General features: G+C 38.7%; 2 pseudogenes; both read left to right on the forward strand.

The window, feature by feature from the left end:
• The window catches only part of LOC140515868 (peptidyl-prolyl cis-trans isomerase FKBP7-like), a 65,740-nt pseudogene extending 56,037 nt beyond the window's left edge, over positions 1 to 9,703 (forward strand).
• A 1,383-nt stretch (positions 9,704 to 11,086) lies between these two features.
• LOC140515870 (BRCA1-A complex subunit Abraxas 1-like) lies at positions 11,087 to 18,034 on the forward strand (annotated as a pseudogene).
• Positions 18,035 to 18,333: the final 299 nt, after the last annotated feature.

The raw sequence follows: 18,333 nt of genomic DNA on the forward strand, positions 1-18,333 counted from the left end.
TCATTCATTTACTTTTCTGTATTTAAATATTACGCCATTTGGTCTGTATTTTGGTACTGATATTAATTTATTGTCCATGGCAGTTTTCACCAAAATGTTATTTTGTGGTTTATCTCTTTTAATCAAGTCTATTTTTGCCATTGTCTTGTCTGAGATCACGATTATTACCCTGTCTTTTTTTTTTTTTGCTTCAACTGAAGAATGAACAAATTTGTTCGAAATGCTTATCTTAACTTTTTTCAAGTGTGTTCCTTGTAAACGACATATTTTTGGATTGTACTTTCTCAGATTTTTTGTTATCCTCCTCCACCTTATGGGTGACATCATTCCATTCTCATTCACAGTTATCATTGATTATGTATTTCTCTTATATTTTTACCTTTATTTGTTTCCTGTTCTCTTCTTATAAAGAAGAGGGCTATGCAAGGATTGTGCTTAACCCCAGTGCTATAGGTGCTACCAGCTTGCTTTTGTTTCTCTGCCCTTCTTCTCCTTCTCTTTCCAAGAGCCCTATCACAGATTACTTACTTTCCTTTTAAGTCCCTCTTTATGGACAACCCTCTATGGATAGATATAAAAAAATTTCACCAAGTCTGTTTTCCCTTTGATTCCCCCCTCTCCCCTTCTCCTGCTGTTTCCTTGTTGAGAGAAACCGGGATTCTGTATTCTTCCCTCTCTTGAGCAGTTCAGATGAAAGTGAGCTTCACATGTCATCTGTTTCCTCAATCCATTCCTCCTTGTTTGCATAGTCTTCTATCTGTGCATCCTGATTGCTTGTTATACTTTCCCTCATCTTTTATCTCCCATTCCACCATCCACCTCCACTCCCAGTGTATTCTTCCCTCTCTTCTTTTTTTTTTCTTTTAGATGATACAAACACTTCTACCAGGCCCTCTGCTTTATTTGGCATTTTCTAGACCCCTGATGATATTAGGGTTTAGAGGTGAAAATGATATCATCTTCCTCTACTTGAATGTAAACACTTCATGCTTGTTTAATACCTTATTATTGCTCTCTTGTATTTATCTCTTTTTCTGTTTGTATTTCAAACTTTCTACTCAACTCATCTTTCCTTCATGAAAGCTTGGCAATGCTCTATTTCATTAAAAGTTCATTCCACCTACAATCAGTACGCTGCCTGAGGATTTAATGGTTTTAAAATTATTTTATTATGACAAAACATAGCTTTCCTAGTATCCAAGAAGGGCCTACTTTCCCTACTCCTTAGTTGAAGGTTGTAAGTGATGGTGACAGCTGCTTCCTTCATGTGCACAGCATTGTCGCAAGGGCAGTCCTTCAGCTGGGCTAGTTGTAACAGCCATTACATCAGTGCCAGTGTACTATGTATTTGCAGTTAGACTTGCCCAGTTAGAATTGCCTGAGGATCATAGGTGGAAGACACTGGGAGAACTGAGTTAAATTTATAAGAATACAAGTCGTTCCCCAACTGAGAAATGGTCAAAGAACATGAAAGTCAGTTTTCAGATGAAATTAAAACTAACTATAGTCCTATAAAAATGCTCTAAATCAATACTGATTAGAGAAATGCAAATTAAAATAATTCTGAGGCACCACATCACACCTATCAGATTGGCTAATATGACAAAACAGGAGAATGATACGTATTGGAGAAGATATGGGAAAATTGGGACAGTAGTGCATTATTGATGGAGTTGTGAACTGATCCGACCCTTCTGGACAGCAATTTGGAACTATGCCCAAGGGCTATAAAAAAAAAAAAAACCTTTGATGCAGCACTACGAGGTTTGTATCCCAGAGAAAGCATAAAAAAGGGAAATGGTCCCACATGTACAAAAATATTTATAGCAGCTTTCTTTGTGGTGGCCAAGAATTGGATACTGAGGATATGTCGTCAATTGGGGAATGGCGGAACAAGTTGGGGTATATAAATGTAAAGGAGTAATATTGTACTAGAAGAAATAATGACGAGGCAGATTTTAGGAAAACCTAGAAAGACTTGCATGAATTCATGCTGAGTGAAGTGAACAGAACCAGAAGAACATAGTGCAGAGTAACAGCAACGTATTGGAGTGACCAAATGTGAGAGACTTAGCTCTTCTCAGTAATACAGTGATCTAAGAAAATTCTGAAAGACTCATGATGGAAAATGTGATCCACATCCAGAGAAAGAATTATGGAATCTGAAGGCAGATTGGAGCATACTATTTTCTCTCTCTTTTCTTTCTCTTGGTTTCTCCTTCTGCTCTGATTCTTCTTTCACAACATGACTAACGTGGAACTGTGTTTCATATGATTGTACACATACTGCATACCATTTTGGGAAGGAGGGAGGGAAAGAAGGAAAATTTTAAATTCAAATTTACAAAAGTGAATGTGAGAAACCATAAATGAATACATAAAGGAGGGAAGGGGGAAAAAACCATAGAGAAGCTTAAATAACAAACAGAAAAAAATGATTTTCCTTTGTCAACCTGGTCAGAGGTTTGGTTGAAAAATGGAATTAGGTTGTACATGTGCTGCATATTCTCTTTAAGCTAGAAAATCATACATATGGGAGTTACCTTCATTGTGATTTTAAACCAGGGATATTTGAAGGGTACTGGTTTTAATGTGTTCTAACTTTCTTTTACCAAACCATTGTTCTAGTCACAATTAGTTCATATAGAACACAAACAACACTGTCATAACTCTACCTAAGAAGTGGATTGGGGAATTTCTTCTAGCTCTTCCAGGATTTGGCTTTTTTAATTCAGTCGTTCGATTAATTTTAAGAAAAGGGTGCTTTTTTTCTTTAACTAGGTCACTAAAGCATCAGTAGGCACAAAATAACATAGATGTGCATGTGAGAATCTACATGAATTGAGTTTCCTCCTTTTGAGGCATCCCATGAACTTTGGGCTGAAGACATTTAGCAGTTTGATACCTACAGAAACCAGCTTCACAATCCTGGAAGCTTTATCTGTATAGAAAACTTTTATTTCATAAACAACAAAAATGCTGGTTTTATAAGGTTCTGCATAAACAGCCTCAGGCTGGATGACTATTTTGTAGCTATGCTCTAACATTTCTGTTTACCATTGTGTTGTATCTGAAGGGGACTTTTACAGCCTCAGAGCACGCCCCCTTCCCCTTCTGACTTCAGGATGCTTGTGTCAGTGAAATTTATAATCTCCCTATGTGTCAACCATAAACATGGAAATGACATAAAATGGGAATGCCATAATAAGATGGAATCCATAAAGCAATAAGAGAGGTGCCATAGTATCAATTGAAGTTACAGGTCCAAGAGGATGCCAAGGAAGTCTGTGTTTCTTCTACCATAAACAAAGATGTCAAAACGTAAGTGTCAGGGAGGGGGTTGGAGCCAAGATGGCAGAGTAGAAAGACACACATACTGCTAGCTCTTCCCCCACAGCCCATAAAATACCTGTAAAGAAAGACTCTCAACAAATTCTAGAACAGGAGAAGCCACAGAACAACAGAATGGAAGAGATTTCCAGTCCAGGGTGACCCGAAAGGACAATGGGAAATACCTGTTGCTGTGAATGCGGAGTGAAGCCCAGCCCACCCTTGGCCACACAGCTGGCTCAGGGAGGATGCCACCAGGCCTGGGGATGGAATCCCCACTGGCGGAATCCCCAGTGGCAATAGCAGCAGTCAGCAGATCCCTCAACCCACAGACGCCAAAGTTCAGTGACAGGGTTTTTTTTTAGCTGGCCGAGAAGGGAGGAGGGCCTTCCCATAGCTCTGGCCAGAGGCTGCACTGGACAGGCGGCAGCAGCTTCTACAGCAGCATCTACAGCAACCCGTATCCGTTGCTGGATCATAAAAGCTCTGGGAGCACTGAGCAGCTAACAATTACCTCAGCCCTGAGTAGAGGCCCTGAGGCAGCTGATTTTTATCTCACACTGAATGGCGGACCTGCTCCCGCAGCTTATCTGAATCTCAGCCACCAGTGCTGGCTTGGCAGAACTGGAGGCAAGGTGGTTGTGAAGACAAAACGCTATTACTCGGATTCAGGACACAAAAATTTCTGCTTGCTCCCAGAACAGTGTACATGCTTGATTGTACCACCTTGGAGGAACTGAGATCTTACAGACCCCCAGACTCTTGACAAAGGACCCAAAAGTCAAGTAACTGGTTAGGAAAACGCCCAAAGAAGGGGGAAAATAACAAGGCTATAGAAGGCTACTTTCTTGGTGAACAGATATCTTCTCCCATCCTTTTGGATGAGGAAGAACAATGCTTACCATGAGGGAAAGACATAAAAGTCAAGGCTTCTGTATCCCAAACATCCAAAATAAATATTCAGTGGTCTCAGGCCATGAAAGAGCTCAAGAAGGATTTTGAAAATCAACTAAGAGAGGTAGAGTAAAAATTGGGAAGAGAAATGAGATTGATGCAAAACAATCATGAAAAGCAAGTCAGTAGCTTGCTAAAGGAGACCCAAAAGAGTGCTGAAGAAAACAACACCTTTAAAAATAGGCTAACTCAATTGGCAAAAGAGGTTCAAAAAGCCAATGAGGAGAAGAATGCTTTCAAAAGCAGAATTAGCCAAATGGAAAAGGAGGTTCAAAAGTTCACTAAAGAAAATGGTTCTTTAAAAATTTGAATGGAACAGATGGAGACTAATGACTTTATGAGAAACCAAGAAATCACAAAACAAAACCAAAAGAATGAAAAAATGGAAGATGATGTGAAATATCTCACTGGAAAAACAAATGATCTGGAAAACAGATCCAGGAGAGACAATTTAAAAATTATGGGACTGCCTGAAAGTCATGATCCAAAAAAGAGCCTAGGCATCATCTTTCATGAAATTGTCAAGGAAAACTGCTCTGACATTCTAGAACCAGGGGTCAAAATAAATATTGAAAGAATCCACTGATCACCTCCTGAAAGAGATCCAAAAAGAGAAACTCTTAGGAACATTGTGACCAAATTCCAGAGTTCCCAGGTAGGAGAAAATATTACAAGCAGCTAGAAAGAAACAATTTGAGTACAGTGGAAATACAATCAAGACAACACAAGATCTAGCAGCTTCTACATTAAGGGATCGATGTGTTTAGAATAGGATATTCCAGAAGGCAAAAGAACTAGGATTAAAACCAAGAATCACCTACCCAGCAAAGCTGAGTATAATACTTCAGGGGGAAAAATGGTCTTTCAATGAAATAGAGGACTTTCAAGCATTTTTGATGAAAAAAACAGAGATGAAAATAAAATTTGACTTTCAAACACAAGAATGAAGAGAAGCATGGAAAGGTAAACAGGCAAGACAATACATAAGGGACTTGCTAAAGTTGGACTGTTTACATTCCTACATGGAAAGACAATATTTGTAACTCTTGAAACTATTTTCAGTATCTGGGGAGTTGGTGGGATTGCACACACACACACACACACACACACACACAGAGTGAGAGAGACAGAGAGAGAGAGGGACAGAGACAGAGACAGACAGACAGAGAGAGAGTACAGGGTGAGCTGAATAGGATGGAATCATATCTAAAAAAATGAAATTGAGGGGTGAGAGAGGAATATATTGGGAGGAGAAAGGGAGAAATGGAATGGGGCAAATTATCTCTCATAAAAGAGGCAAGTAAAAGACTTTCCAGTAGAAGGAGAAAGGGGGGAGGTGAGAAAAAAACATGAAGCCTACTCTCATTACATTCGGCTAAAGGAAGGAATAAAATGCATACTCATTTTCGTATGAAAATCTACCTTACAATACAGGAAAGTGGGGGAGAAGGGGATAAGCAGGGTGAGGGGGATGATGGAAGGGAGAGCAATGGGAGGAGGGAGCAATCAGAAGTCAACACTCTTGGGGAGGGACAAGGTCAAAAGAGAATAGATTAAATGAGGGGCAGGATAGGATGGGGGGAACTATAGTTAGTGTTACACAACACGACTATTATGGAAGTCATTTGCAAAACTACACAGGTATGGCCTATATTGACTTGCTTACCTTCCCAATGGGGGTAGGTGGGGAGGGAAGGAGGAAGAGAAGCTGGAACTCAAAGTTTTAGGAACAACTGTTGAGTATTGTTTTGCATACAACTAGGAAATAAGAAATACAGGTAATGGGATATAGAAATTTATCTTGCCCTGCAGGCAAAAAGAGAAGATGGGGATAAGGGAAAGGAGGGATGTTAGAAGGGAGAGCAGATTGATGATAGGGGTAATTAGAATGCTTGGCATTTTGGGGTGGGGGAGGGGAGAAATGGGGAGAAAATTTGAAACTCAAAATTTTATGGAAATGAATGTTGAAAACTTAAATAAATAAATTAAAATTAAAAACCAAAAAAATCATAAGTGTCATTTAATGTTCATAAGCAATAAGTAAAGAGGGGTGTCATTATTCAAGATAATGTCTAAACAAATACCATAAAATAATAAGATAAGGGCAATATCTGGTGACACCCAGTCCTTGTTAGAAAAATCTTTCCAGTCAGCTAAATTCAGAAGGAGACCTTCAGGTTCACTCAGAGAGCGCGCAAAGCATGTCTGTTATGCCAACCAGGGCGCTGCTACTTGTTGCTTAAGCTGGGTTTTGGCCTTCTTTGGGGGGCTCAAGCAATGCTCAACTTAAATATCTCAAGTGAGGGAAACCTCACTAACTCTTATTTAACCTCAAATTATGAGGTTTAGAGTTGGGAGCGCTAGTTCATGTGTGAAAGAATTCACTTGGATGTTTTAACCAAGGGGAGCTTTTTATTTTGTGTGAAAAAGCATCATGGGATGCCTTAGCAAGAAAACTAAGCGAGACTCTGATATTTGCGGGAGTTATGCTTATATAAGAATTTCAGAGTGATGATGTTATTTTAGAGGTTTTTATGGAGGTTAAAGATTAAAGACAGGAAAGAATGACATAGGATGAAGGAGACAAAATTTTTTGGTACAAGTTCAAGATAAAGTGGAAAGGACGTTAAGACACCTTCAGGTTACACAATAAACTAGAGGCTTCACAAAGTACGGCAAAAGCAACCCTTAATATTATTTTCAACCCTTCAGGAGCTGTTTGTAGCCACATCACAACCTCCCAAGGAAACCCATTCCACTTTGGGGTAGCTTTAATTGTAAGGAAGTTTTTTCTTACTTCAGGCAACTTAAACCCGTTGCTTCTAGTTCTGTCCTTTGAGTCCAAGCATAACAAGTCTGATCCTTTCTCCACAACTGACTGTATCTGTGCCCGATCTTACATTCTCCTAAATAAAGATCCCAAGTTCTTTCAGCTAATCGTTATATGGCATGAACTCAAGACCTTTATCATCCTGCTTGCCTTACTCTAGACACCCTTCAGCTTATTGGTGGCCTTTCCTAAAATGTGGTCCCAGAACTGAACGGAATACTGTCTTTTTGGTCTGATCAGGGTACAGTCTCTCACCTTTCTTCTGCTTTCTATCTCCAGCCAGACAACTCCTGTTGAACCATGAGAGGTTTTAAGGGCAGGAGCCTAATGCTTTAGGGCTAGAATTCACCCAAATTGGATTCTATTTACACTGTAATCAGAAATAACCTGAGCTAGTTGGGTTGAGTTCTAAAAGAATTTTTCCTGAGGGTTAGGCCAATACCTTTTTCAGCCCTGCACTTCAGAGACTTACTGACTTACTACTCCCAGAATAAGGAAATACAAAGGCAACAAACCTCAATCCTAATTTGGTTATTAATATAATATAAAATAGTCCATTCTTTCAGATTCTGGTTTTAATGGGGTGCTTGGGTGTTTTTGCTTGGACCCCAATTCCAAAATCAAATTTCTCCCAGCTTGAAAACACTATCCCTGACAGTTTCTACCGCAGCCTAGATACTATGCATAGCAATAACTCCTGAGTGGACCCCAATAAAACAAACTGGTCGTTCCCTACCCCAAGAAGAAGCTGACCTCTGACGAAATCCTCTTGTAAAAACAGGACTATATAGTAACCACAGAATATTCTTGTATTGACACCCACAGTTATCATATACAATCTAGAGGTCAAGCCACAGACATCAGCTCTCAAAGATATCTTGCTACAGAGATAAGACCCAAAACACACCCCTGAAAAACCCCTTCCCCTGGTTTCCAGTAGTGAATGAAGACAGTGACCAAGGTTGTAAATTACCATGTAATTAGCATATCTGCCAGATAATGCAGGACTTTTCCTATATAAACTTTAACATCATTCCTGTTAAGTTGCAAATTCCTTAAGGAATGCAAGTTCCCTTAGGAGCTCAGCCTGCCATATTGGAGTCACAATACACCTTTGCCAACTTGACTTAGACAATGCTTGAGTCCATGAATTCATTCCAGACGACCCTGTCTAGTACTCTGGTCTTTGGGGAGTCCCTGAACTCCTTAAACCACATCAGTTTCAAGAAAAATATTTCAAAGTTTTCTTGGTAGGACTTCTTTTTCTCTCCTGAAATTTTTTTGGTAAAGTCTGAGGAATGCATAAAAATATTATGAGTACAAACTGACTTCTCTCCTCATCCCCCTCCTTTCTCCCTCCTCCTTATTCCTCCTCTCCCTCTCCTTTTCGCTCTCCCCTTTCTCCTCCCTCTACCCTTCCTCTCCCTTGTCCTTTTCTTCCCTCTCTTGTTATTCTCCTTTTTCCCACCCCCGACTCCTTCCCTCTACTCATACCCATTCCTCTTTTCCATTCGCCTTCTTCCTTTACCTTCTTCTGATCCCCATCCTGTCTCATTCTCCCTCTCCTGTCTCCCCATCTTCATTCACCCCCTTTACCTCTCTTCTCCCTCCATTTTCTCTTCCCCATTCCCTTCTCACCATTGTTTTTTCCTCTTCCCTTCTCCCTCCATTCTCCCTCATCTCCCCCCCCCAACCTTTCTCCACCCCAAGGGAAAATCAAAAGTGCCCAAGGGGATTGCCATCCTGCTACTGCCGGCCCTACCCGAAATCCCAGGGTGCAGGCTCTCCTGCACATCACTTCTGACTCCTGCTACCCAATGACAATCTAATATGCACGTAATGCTTTAAGAGCCAAAAAGTAGAGGAAGTTATGGATGAAGTGAAAATAGAAATTTTGCATCTTCCAGAAAACTGTTCTCCCAAAAGCAGGAAGGGGGACCTGCTCAATGCCCATTATGATGGCTACTTAGAAAACAGCACCCAATTCTACTGCAGCCAGACACAAATTAAAGATCATCCAAAATGGTTTGTTCCTGGTGTTGGGCAAGTAATAAAAGGCCCAGATATTGCTATGATGGGTATGTGTTCTGGAGAAAAAAGAAAAGTGACAATACCTCCTTCACTGGGCTATGGAAAGGAAGGCTATGAAAGTTTCCTTCCTAAGACCAGAAGAATATAGCCGGACAAATTGGAAACATGAAAATCAGTTTCCCAGAAATCATCATTGACTATCTAGCTATTTGCTTATAGGTCAAGACAAAGATAGCTTTGATTCTACCAGATACAACACTGATTTTAGAGATTGAATTGTATGCTGTGACCAAAGGACCCTGAAGCATTGAAACATTTAAACAGATCGATGTGGACAATGAGAAGTAACTTTCTAAAATGGAGATCAATGATTACTTGAAAAAGGAATTTGAGAAAGAGGATAAGTCATAGCATGATTCTGTGTTAGAAGATATTTTTAAGAAAAATGACCATTATGGAGATGGCTTCATTTCTTCCATGGAATATAATATATATCAACATGAAGAACTACAGCATATCTTTATAAATTCACATGGATGTCTTTTGTATTATCTATAAAATAATTTTTGTCCAAATTTTGCTTACTTTTTTTATAAGGCCACATTTTGATACCTTGAAAAACATTAATTTCTGAACTTCATGTAAATTTTAATGACAAATTATAATGTACCCCCAAAAGTAGTGGAAAAAGTAAAAAAAAAGTATTGTAAGTACAAACTAATATTTTTACATGTGGAATGTACAAAATGCCTATGTGTAAATGCTCAAGCTTCTCAACAGTTTTTCTAAATGTTGATTGTTGTCTTTGAATATTTTCTTATTCATTTTTGTCTCATTGTGGTAGTATACTTTTAAATAATAGAGACATTAAGTTTGATTTCCCCCCACTCCCAAGGTGATTGGATGATACAAATTTGGACACAATTCAGACAAAATGATGACATTTCGACAGCAGATTCTTCATGCAAAATTTACATCAACTTTCAAATCAGGGACTTGTTTTTCTGTTACTAACATCAAGCATAACCACAGAAAGCTGCTCCACTCATAAACTGTATCATTTATTACAAAGACATTACATTGAGTAAGTGTTGGCATATATTTCTCTTAGCTAGTAAACTTCAGAATGGGATTTTTCAACGGTTATTAAATATTTTATATGAATATTTAAGTTGATATAGCCACTGGTTACGCATGCGTATAAGTAAGATGAGCTTTTCCCTTTCATATCTGAATTTTCCTGAACACAGGGGTCATAGTGATCCTTGGTACCAGTAGGAGGAAAATTACAAAAGGGCAGTACTATCTTACGTTATACAGATGCCTTTTCCATGCAGCATCTAGACTTGTCAAAAAAATGTATTGACTTGAGAGGTTTTTTTAAACTAATGGATAATAGCTTAAGCCAAAATATTAACCTAACTTTAGCTAAGTGAATTTAAGTGAACTAATCATTGTAAAATCAAAAAAATTATGTTGCTTTAATATTTAAAATAATTGACAGTGTTGTAGATAAAAGTAATTGCTTATAAATTGAATCACTTTTAGCTGAATAATTATTTAGAACAAGTAAACAAAAATGGTTTGTCTACAACAAATGGAAAATAAATAGAATGCCAATGAAAATTTTCAACCTTGTTTTAAATTCATATCAAAAAATGTTTTTTGGACTTTTCCTTAAAGTGCCTTTAGTGGTGGCCAGCTTGGGTATGTTAGAGCAGCAAGGATATAAGATTGTGTAAGCTTCCAGTAGATGCACTGACTTCAGTTGAACAATTCACACACATAAGTAAGATGGTTCCTCATCTTACCTATTTCAAATATGTTGTTGGTGTTCAGTCCTTTTGTCAGTTGTGTCCAAATCTTTGTGACCCCATTTGGGATCTTCTGGGTCAGGATATTGGAGTGGTTTGCCATTTCCTTCTCTAGCTGATTGTACAGATGAGGAAACTGAGACAAACAGGGATAGGTGACTTGCCCCGGTTCACACAACCAGTAAGTGTCTGAGGTCAGTTTGGAACTCAAGACGATGAGTCTTCCTGATTTCAGGCCCAGTGCTCTATCCAGTCTGGGAACACCTACTTGCCCTAAATTACAAGTACACTGATTTCCTGAAAAAGGATTTTTTCGTGTCATTAAATCTAAAAAAGGATCTAATCTTCAACTAATATAAAGCTAAAGCCACTATGGATATATTCTTTCTAGAGATTTATGCTCTCTCACTGTAATCATGTCCTCAGGACTTCCTTTTATACTTCTCTAATTGCCTATCATCTCAGTAGATCATTAAGCATAAATAAGTGCTTCCTTTGGGTCAGGCTCTATGTTAGGGATACAGGGAAATAATTCCTGTTCTCAAGGAGCTTATATTCTTTTTCTGGGAAGCAACATATTTACAGATGTGGGAAATACAAATTATATATACAAGGTACTTGAAAAAGAGTCAAGGGTTTCATGGTATCTCTAAAGTTGAATCTGGGGCCCACTCTGCTGGGAGACATGGCTTGACCCCAAAGAGTGAGATGGGTCACATTAACCCCCCTTTTCTATTGTAGCCAGTGTAGCCTTGCTGCCAACCGTGTCACACTACCCCCTTCAACACACTTTTCCCTCTGTCCCCTCCCACAGCTGGCTTTAAGTGGGTGCAGTAAGTTTCTGCTCCTCAGGCCTGTTTTGCAATCTAACTTCACCTAATTTTGATGCCAAATAGATAGTCCATATTTATGCTAGAAGCAATAGAAACCAGGCACTGGAACTTCTTTTTTATTTATTTTTAATTATTAAATTATTTTATTTGTTTTTAGCATTCTATCATCACTTCCATATATCTTAGATTTTTTTCCCCTACCTTCTCCTCCTTCCTCCTCACTCCTACCTTGAGATGGCATACAATTTTATACAGGTTCTACCCATACATTCCTACTAAATACATTTTTACCTTAGTCATGTTGCACAGAATAATTAAAGTGAATGGGAGAAATCATAAAACAAAACATAATACAAAGAAAATGATCTGCTTCATTCTGAGATCAAATTCCATAGTTCTTTCTCTGGATGTGGAAGGCATTTTGCCACAAGAGTGAGTTAGGAATTTTTTAAGTCCGTGCACTGCAATGAAGTACTAAGTCTACCAGAAAAATTCCTCGCACACTGTGGTTGTTGCTGTGTACAAAGATCTCCTGGTTCTGCTTCTTTCATGCAGCATTAGTTCATATAAGTCTTTCCAGGTCTCTCTGAAGTCTTCCTGTTCATCATGTCTTTACAGCACAATAGTATTCCATTACACTCATATACCAGAATTTATTTAGCCATTCCCCAATGGATGGGCATCCCCTTGATTTCCAGTTTTTGGCCAACACAAAGAGAGCTGCTATAAATATTTTTGTACATGTGGGATCCTTTCCCATTTTTATGATCTCTTTGGAATACAGTCCCAGAAGCGATATTGCTGGGTCAAAGGGTATGTACATTTTTGTAGCCCTTTGGGCATAGTTCTAAGTTGCTCTCCAGAATGGTTGCGTCAGCTCACACCTCCACCAACAATGTGTTCCAACTCTCCCACCTCTTCTCCAGCATTTGTCTTCTTCCTGTTTTGTCAAGTTAGCCAATCTGATAGGTGTGATGTGGTGCCTCACAGTTATTTTGATTTGCATCTCTCTATTCAATACTGGTTTACAGCATTTTTTCATATGACTATAGATAGTTTTAATTGCTTCCTCTGAAAACTGCCTGTTCGTATCCTTTGACCATTTATTAATTGGGGAATGCCTTGTATTCTTCTACATTTGACTCAGTTCCCTATATATTTTAGAAATGAGGCCTTTATCACAGACACTAGTTGCAAAAATTCTTTCCTAGCTTTCTGATTCCCTCTTGACCTTAGTTTCATTGGGTTTGTCTGTGCAAAAATTTTTCAATTTAAGATAATCAGAATTAATCATTTTGCACTTCATAATGTTTTCTATCTCTTGTTTAGTCAAAAATTTCTTCATTCTCCACAAATCTCACAAATACACTATTCCTAGTTCCTCTCATTTGCTTATGGTATCAACATTTATACCTAGATCATGTACCCATTTGGATTTTAGTCTTGTGTGCTGTGACAGGCATTGGTCCATGCCCAGTTTCTCCCACACTGCTATCGAGCAATTTTTGTTAAAACCTGAGTTCTTGGGGGGCGGAGCCAAGATGGCCAAGTGGAAAGACACACATACGCAGGGTCTCCCCACATAGCCCATAAAATACCTGTAGAGAGGGACTCTCAAAAAATTCTGGAGCAGCAGAAGTGGAGAACAACAGAGTGGAGGAGATTTCTAGCCCAGGGTGACCTGAAAGGCCCATGGGAAACGTCTGTTGCACCAGATGCGGAGAGGAGCCCAGCCCAGCCCAGCCTTGGCCACGCCACGTGGTTCGAGGAGACTCTGGGAGGAGGACACCTTGGGCGTGGAATCTCCAGTCGCAGCAGTGGGACCTCAGATCCCTCAACCCACAGGAGCCAAAGGTCAGTGACAGGGTTTTTTCAGCTGGCTGGGAAGGGAGAAGGGCCTTCCCATAGCTCCAGACTCAGGCAGCGGCTGCAGAGGTCACCTTGGGTAGCCTGCAACAATTTTCACAGCAGCCCGAGACCATTGTTGGATCATAAAAATCCCTGGGGGCACTGAGGAGCTGATTCTTGCCTCCACCCTGTGTAGAGGCCCTGAGGGAGATTGGTGGCCCTGCCCCCCACAGCTTGACTGAATCCCACCCCCCACCCCCACCCCCAGTCCTGGCTTGGCAGAACTGGAGGACAGACGGCTGTGGAGAGGAAACTCTGCTAAGATTCTGGGCACAAAAATCCCTCCCCATGCCCAGACCAGTACACACTTGATTGTGCCACCTTGGAGGAACAGAGATTTTACAGATTCCCAGAGTATACCATACTCTTGACAAAGGACCCAAAAGTCGAGTAACTGATTGGGAAAATGCCCAAAAAAGGGAAAAAATAAGGCCATAGAAGGTTACTTTCTTGGTGAACACATATTTTCTCCCATCCTTTCAGATGAAGAAGAATAATGCTTACCATCAGGGAAAGACATAAAAGTCAAGGCTTCTATATCGCAAACATCCAAAATAAGTATTCAGTGGTCTCAGGCCACGGAAGAGCTCAAAAAGGATTTTGAAAATCAAATGAGAGGTGGAGGAAAAACTGGGAAGAGAAAGAAAAGAGATGCAAGGAAAGCATGAAAAGCAGGTCAACACGTTGCTAAAGGAGACCCCAAAAATGCTGAAGAAAATAACACCTTGACAAATAGGCTAACTCAATTGGCAAAAGAGGGTCAAAAAGCCAATGAGGAGAAGAATGCTTTCAAAAGCAGAATTAGCCAAATGGAAAAGGAGGTTCAAAAGCTCACTGAAGAAAATAGTTCTTTCAAAATTAGAATGGAACAGATGGAGACTAATGACTTTATGAGAAACCAAGAAATCACAAAACAAAACCAAAAGAATGAAAAAATGGAAGATAATGTGAAATATCTCATTGGAAAAACAACTGACCTGGAAAATAGATCCAGGAGAGACAATTTAAAAATTATGGGACTACCTGAAAGCCACGATCAAAAAAAGAGCCTAGACATCATCTTTCATGAAATTGTCAAGGAAAACTGCCCTGATATTCTAGAACCAGGGGTCAAAATAAATATTGAAAGAATCCACTGATCACCTCCTGAAAGAGATCCAAAAAAAGAAACTCCTACGAAGATTGTGGCCAAATTCCAGAATTCCCAGGTCAAGGAGAAAATATGACAAGCAACTAGAAAGAAACAATTCAAGTATTGTGGAAATGCAATCAGGATAACACAAGATCTAGCAGCTTCTACATTAAAGGATCGAAGGGTGTGGAATACGGTATTCCAGAAGTCAAAGGAACTAGGACTAAAACCAAGAATCACCTAAGCAGCACAACTGAGTATAGTACTTCAGGGGACAAAATGGTCTTTCAATGAAATAGAGGACTTTCAAGCATTCTTGGTGGAAAGACCAGAGCTGAAAAGAAAATTTGACTTTCAAACACAAGAATGAAGAGAAGTATCGAAAGGCAAACAGCAAAGAGAAGCCATGAGGGACTTATTAACGTTAAACTGTTTACATTCCTACATGGAAAGACAGTATTTTTAAGTCTCAAACACTGAGTTCTTATCCCAGAAGCTGGAGTCCTAGGGTTTATAAAACAATAGATTGCTATATTCATTGACTACTGTGTCTTGAGTACCTAACCTATTCCAATTTCCTATTCCAGTACCTAACGTATTCTACTCCTCTGTTTCTTAGCCAGTACTAAACAATTTTGATAATTTCTGCTTTATAATACAATTTGAGATCTGGTAAGGCTAGGTCACCTTCCCTAGAATTTCTTTTCACCAGTTCCCTTGATATTCTGGACCTTTTGTTCTTCCAGATGAATTTAGATATTATTGTTTCGAGCTCTAAAAATAATTTTCTGATAGTTTTGTTAGTATTGCACTGAATAAGTAAATTAATTTAGGTAGGATTGTCATTTTTATTATATTGGCTTGGCCTATCCACGAGCAACTGATGTGTTTCCACTTACTAAGATCTGACTTTACTTGTAGGAAAAGTGTTTTGTAGTTGTGTTCATATAGTCCCTGAGTTTGTTTGGGCAGCTAGACTCCCAGATATTTTATAATGTCTACCATAGCTTTAAATGGGATTTCTCTTTCTATCTCTTGCTGTTGGGCTTTGTTAACAATATAGAGAAATGTAGATGATTTGTGTGGCTTTATTTTGTAACCTGCAACTTTGCCAAAGTTGTTCATTATTTCAAATAGCTTTTTACTTGATTCTCTGGGATTCTCTATGTATATCATCATGTCATCTGCAAAGAGTGATAACTTATTTTCTTTGCCTATTCTGCTTCCTTCAATTTTTGTTCTTCTCATTGCTACAGCTAAACTTTCAAGTACCATATTGAATAATAGTGGTACCGTATTGAATAATAGTGGTGGAACTTCTTGATCAGGGAAATGAAGTAGTCGTACTTGTGCTCTGGGATTTCCATACTTCCCCATGTGGCTATATCCAACTTTTCCTTTCACTGTCTCAACTCTGCCTCTTTCCTGCAAAAGATTTCACTACCTATGATATTGACAAGATAAAGCCCATTTGTCTTTCCCTTCCTTCTGACAGGGTGAAGTGGTCCTTCTCTTTAAGAGTTCCACTTAACTCCATCCTCCTTACTCCCATCTAACTCTTTCTACCTCCATTCCCCTAAAACCTTGTCCCATCATTGCTCACCTTACTTTTAAAAGTTCAGACTCTCAATAAATAATCTCAGAAAATAAGTGAACTTTGTGTCACTGGGCAAGAAGAATGAAAGATAATTAGATTGAACCTTTAAAGATTGTTTCTAGATTTAGAAATCATGCTAACTCTGCATATGTAGGATGCCTTGTAGACAGATATATAAATTTTTCCTAGTGACATCATCTATAAAAAAATACTCTACCTCCAAAAAATTTAATAATTTATTATCATGCTTAGATTGAAGGTTTTTTATTAAGAAAGTTTGTTTTAGTGAGTTACTCAGCCAATATACTTACAAATCTATAAGCTTGAATTATTTTTTGGTTACATTAAGCTTCTCCACGCCCCCCCAACTAGTCACATTGTTGTCAGGTAAAGAAGAATATTTCCCTTTCAGACATTAATAATTAGCCTTTGACATGGTTAGGAAGTGGTTAAAATTTGCGAGTGTTGCCCTATTCTATTCAATAGAGTTCCTCTTCACATAGTTTACTAAGTATGTTATGACTTGGAATGTTGTATGTATAATTAAAGTTATTTTCTTTCGCAGAAGGTATACACTCAAGTACTAGACAGTGAAAAATTAACCAAAAAAATGGTAAAGGGTATAAAGAGAATAAAAGAAGAACTTGCAACAAGAAAAAGACCAAAGATTGTAGTATCAGGTAAAAAGAAAAGTTAATAACTATATATTTTTTCCTATACAGCTTTACCTAGCACTTTCAGATTGACAAAGTTGTTACTTCACAAGCAGACCATGCACTCCCAATTTTGCCAAGACAACAGAGGCTCAGAAAGGGATGGCTTGCGTGCCTGTACTAATCAGTTCGTCAGCCAGTATGCAGCAAGCCTTGTCAAACATTTAAATAACCTCAGCTTAACAAGATTGGATGTAGTCAGTAGTCTTTGGTCAGTGGCACACATAAGACGTTTGGATAAGTGAAGATTCTTTCTTCAATTCAGGTTCAAAAGTCAGTTTTGGCAGATGTAAGCCAAGCTTGCCGAATATTCTAAGAAAAATATTACTGTGGATAAAATTTTACAGTTGAGCTTGAGTGGCTTGTTTCTTAGCTTATTTAAGCCACGTGGCTTATTTAAGCCACGAAAAGCCCTGTAGCCTCACCTTTCTTGTCACTCTGAACTTTACCATAATGTGAATTATAATATGTTGTCCTATTTGATTTAGCAAGAAGAAATGGTGACCCAGAAGCAGAAGAGAATGTTTTACTCTGTCGGGCTTGACGTACATTTTTCCCAAGTCAAGAACTTTTTCTTTCATGTATCTTTTGTTTGAAAGGCAGGCAGATTACTAGTAAGTGCTGTAACACTCAGTGCAGTGAGTTAATTCTGATGCTTAGAAAGCCCTGTTTCTCCAGATGATGGAACAAGATGCCAAGTTGAACATAAACCTCTTGACTTCAAGAACCAAAGACCATTCAAGAAAGCAGACATATTACAATTTCAGAATCCGTCCCTTAAAAGAGACGATGAAAACAGAGCCGGGGAAAATTACTGGCAAGCAGTACAGAAATAGATGGAGGTGCTGAGAAAGTAAAGGATGTCACTGAACTTTCTGAACTTTTCATATAATTTTTCTTACTGTCCTGACTGAACAAAAGGGAACAGAGGAAAAAGTTTATTGTATTACTAATTGGAGAAGTTCTAATAATTTTCTTAAAGTATTGCTTCATGGAAATAATTTTGGAAAATTAGGAATTGACACATTAGGGATGAGGCAATATTTTTATTACAGTATTCCAAGTGTATGGCAAAAATTACTAGTTATTTTCAAGGTTGTTATTTTGTCTGTTTTTGTCAATAACAGTTTTCACTGAAAGTATTATTTCGCTTTGTACATGAAATATTTCTGTAAAAAATCCTAAAACCTA

The sequence above is a fragment of the Notamacropus eugenii genome, chromosome X, assembly GCF_028372415.1.
Source record: "Notamacropus eugenii isolate mMacEug1 chromosome X, mMacEug1.pri_v2, whole genome shotgun sequence".
Classification (NCBI taxonomy): Eukaryota; Metazoa; Chordata; class Mammalia; order Diprotodontia; family Macropodidae; genus Notamacropus; species Notamacropus eugenii.